Below are 4,130 nucleotides of genomic sequence, written 5' to 3'. Positions count from 1 at the left end.
TTAATGAGAGAATGTCATGTGACACATTTTAGTTGTTAAATATATATATATATATATATATATATTTAACAACTATAATGTGTCACATGACATTCTCTCATTAAAATTGAAATAAAATATTTTTCTCAAAAAATAAACTCTCTTCTTTTATCTTCTTATCTACCTCTCTCCCTTCTCTATTTCTCTCTTCCCTTCTCACTCTATATAACTCATAATTGTTATGAAATAACTAAATAAATAAATAAGAAATAGGTAACAAATATAAAATAAAGAAATATAAAGAGAGAGAAGAGTATGTCAATAAGAGAGAGAGAGAGAGAATTTTTATTGATTATTCGTGTATATATGGCTTCAGATCATGTCCTATTTATATATGCATAAAGTGTTTATTTTTCAACCTTCATTTAATGTGATTCTCTTGGAAATGGGCATCTACATCCTTCATTCTTATCACAACACTCCCCATTGGATGACCATTTAGGATTATGCCTCGTTAAAACCTTACTAAAGAAAAACCCAATGGAAAAAAACTTTAGTGAAGGAAAAAGAGTACAATATCTTTTGTGATGGGACTGCCTCATTAAAAACCTTGTTAAGAAAAATCCAATGGAAAAAAACCTGACCAAGGAAAAAAGAGTACAGTCTCCCCCTCTTGTCGACATCATTTAATGTCTCGAAATCGGTGCATCCCAATCTGATGTACCAATCTTTCAAAAGAGGATTTTGGGATTGACTTTGTAAATAAATCTGTCAGATTATCACTTGAGCGGATCTGTTAGACATCAATTGTCCCTTGATTTTGAAGATCATGAGTGAAGAAGAATTTGGGAGAAATATGCTTTGTTCTATCGCCTTTGATATATCCGCCCTTAAGTTGAGTAATGCATGCTGTATTATCTTTAAATAGGATAGTTGGAGTTATCTTCTAATCAATCAATTCACATGATGACATAATATATTGAATCAAATTCCTGAGCCAAAAACACTCGCGACTAGCTTCATGTATCGCGAGTATTTCAGCATGATTAGAGGAGGTTGCTGCTATCATTTGTTTCGTGAACCTCCATGATATAGCTGTATCACCATATGTGAAAAGATATCATGTTTGAGATCTCCCTTTATGTGGATCAGACAAGTATCCAGCATCTGCATAGCCAACTAATTGTGACTTGGATTCATATGGATAATACAATCCCATGTCTACCGTTCCTCGAAGATATCGAAAGATTTGTTTAATTTCATACCAATGTCTTCTGGTTGGATAGGAACTATATCTTACTAGTAAATTAACAACAAATGATATATCGGGACGTGTATTATTAGCAAGATACATTAGTGCTCCAATGACACTAAGATATGGTACTTCAAGACCAAGGATATCTTCATTTTCTTCCTTATGATAGAATTGATCCTTATTCACATCCAAAGATCTTACGATCATTAGGGTACTTAATGGATGTGACATATCCATATAAAATCTCTTCAAGATCTTTTCTGTGTATGTTGTTTGATGAATGAATATTCCATTTGTTGTGTGCTCGATCTGCAGGTCGAGACAGAATTTAGTTTTTCCAAGATCTTTCATCTCAAACTCTTCTTTTAGAGCTTTTATAGTTGTTGGAATCTCTTCAGGAGTTCTAATGATATTTAAATCATCAACGTACACAGCAATTATAATGAATCCAGATGTAGATTTTTTTATGAAAACACATGGGCAGATATTATCATTCTTAAATCCGTTTTTGGTCAGATACTCAATAAGACGATTATACCACATTCGTCTAGATTGCTTTAGACCATATAAAGATCTTTGCAATTTAACTGAGTATAATCCCTGCGAATATTCATTGAATGGTTTAGATATCTTCAATCCTTCAGGGACTTTCATATAGATATCACGATCTAATGAGCCGTATAAGTAAGATGTTACCACATCCATTAAATGCATATGTAGTTTATGATATGCGGATAAACTGACCAAATAACACAATATTATCGCATCCACTACAGGGGAATACATTTCTTCATAATCTATACCGGACCTTTGTGAAAAATCTTGTGCCACGAGCCGAGCTTTGTGGCGTACAACTTCATTTTTCTCATTTCGTTTGCTCACAAATACCCATCGGTATCCAACAGTTTTACATCTTCTGGTGTAAGGACTCGACATTCTTCGACTGATTTTGGCTCAAGATCCTTACTTTCATGCATGATATTTAATGCCACATTATATGCAAATATTTCATTGACATTTGTCTTATTTTGGTCCTATTTCTCTCCTGTAAAGACATAATTTATTGAGATCTCGTCAATTTTACAATTTTCAGGTACCTGAACATCTTCTGTCATTAAAACTATATCAGAATTTTGGACAACTACAGGTGTCTCTACTATGTCTTTTTCAACAAGAATCGTATTTACGTCTTCTTTTTCGAGAATTTTTGTCTTTGGAACCGACAGGCTTACCACGCTTCTGGCGTGAATTTGCTTCAGTGGCTACTTGTCGTACTGGGACATCAATTCGAATTGGGGCATTTTCCGCTGGTATATAAGATTTGGTTATCCTCTTTGTATCGGAAAATGCATCAGGCAATTAAATAAGCACGCATGTGACCATCTCGAAGATGCGTCTATTAGGACCATAAAATATCTAAAAGATGCACATGGTGGATGAATAGGTCTACATATATCGCCTTGAATCCTTTCTAAGAATTCAGGGGGCTCAAATCCAATCTTTACTAGTAATGGCCTTTAAATTAACTTTCCTTAAGAACATGCAGCACAACAAAATTCACTAATTTTAAGAATTTTCTGATTCTTTAGTGAATGTCCATGTGAGTTTTCAATAATTCTCCGCATCATGATTGTTCCGGAATGACCCAATCGGTCATGCTAAGTTATGAATTCATTTGGGCTAGTAAACTTCTGGTTTACAATGGCATGTGATTCAATTGCACTAATCTTGGTATAATACAACCCAGATGAAAGTGATGGTAACTTTTCAATAGTATTAACATATTCTTCTTTTGGCACAAGATGAGTAAAATATATATTACTTTTGAAAATGGTGTGCGAACTTGCACTATCCGCAAGGCAAACATCTTCACTATATGTCCTTGTCCTTCTCTTCAAAGACAAATAATAATAGAATGAGTAGAAATGTTTGCTCAGTAAAATTATTTCCTTGATTGAAAATATTTTTCTAAACAATATAGTATATACTAAAAATTTTATTATTATTAGCACACTCAGTAATTTTAAAATTCAAATGCATAAAACTTAACAAGAAGTTTCTTATATTATTTATTCACATGAATACTTAACATATTAGGCTTGAAGAAGTATCACCGTCTTTTGATGATTGTACCTTTCTTCAAGGTCTTTCTACAGATCTACAGGATCTTTTAATGTGAAATATTCATTTTTCAATCATACGTCAAAGATGACATCGAAGGAAAATCATGACTTTGGCTTTATAGTATCTTCAAAATCCATTGAATTAAGATGGATTTTAGCATCAAATACCCATGATAAATAATTGTTTCCAGATATATCAAGAGCATTAGATTCAAGATGAGAGAGTTTCGACATAATAAAAATTTGTTACCTGGAGTTTTCTAAAATTTGGTTAGAGATAACATGTTATGAAATAACTAAATAAATAAATAAATAAGAGGTAACAAATATAAAATAAAAAAATATAAAGAGAGAGAAAAGAGTGTGTCAGTTAGTCAGTATAAGAGAGAGAGAAAATTTTATTGATTGTTCATATATATATGACGTCAGATCACGCCCTATTTATACATGCATGAAGTATTTATTTTTCAACCTTCATTTAATGTGATTCTCTTAGAAATGGGCATTCACATCCTTCATTCTTATCACAACAATAATTTATATTTTATATTTTTAATTTGACAAACTAAAATATATCACGAATTATTCTTTTATTACAATTAAAATAAAACATTTTTTTCCAAAATTAACAAACTCTCTCCCTCTCCATTTTCTTCTTTGTTTTTCTCTCTCTTTTAATTTCTCTCTCATTCTTTATCTCTCTACAATTTTATTCTACAAAAAATAAAATTAATAAAATAATATAATTCAAATAAATTCATACAAATATAAAG

At 31.6% G+C, this 4,130-nt stretch overlaps 1 long non-coding RNA gene across 1 annotated transcript; it reads right to left on the bottom strand.

Moving 5' to 3' along the window:
• LOC110270484 lies at positions 65 to 3,938 on the bottom strand. The gene is made up of 2 exons (XR_002360092.1): positions 3,886 to 3,938; positions 65 to 208 (listed from the first exon to the last, which is right to left on the bottom strand). It is a non-coding gene; the product is annotated as an uncharacterized LOC110270484 (long non-coding RNA).

Source organism: Arachis ipaensis, chromosome B03, assembly GCF_000816755.2.
Source record: "Arachis ipaensis cultivar K30076 chromosome B03, Araip1.1, whole genome shotgun sequence".
Lineage (NCBI taxonomy): Eukaryota > Viridiplantae > Streptophyta > Magnoliopsida > Fabales > Fabaceae > Arachis > Arachis ipaensis.
This window is presented reverse-complemented; position numbering and strand designations above follow the sequence as displayed.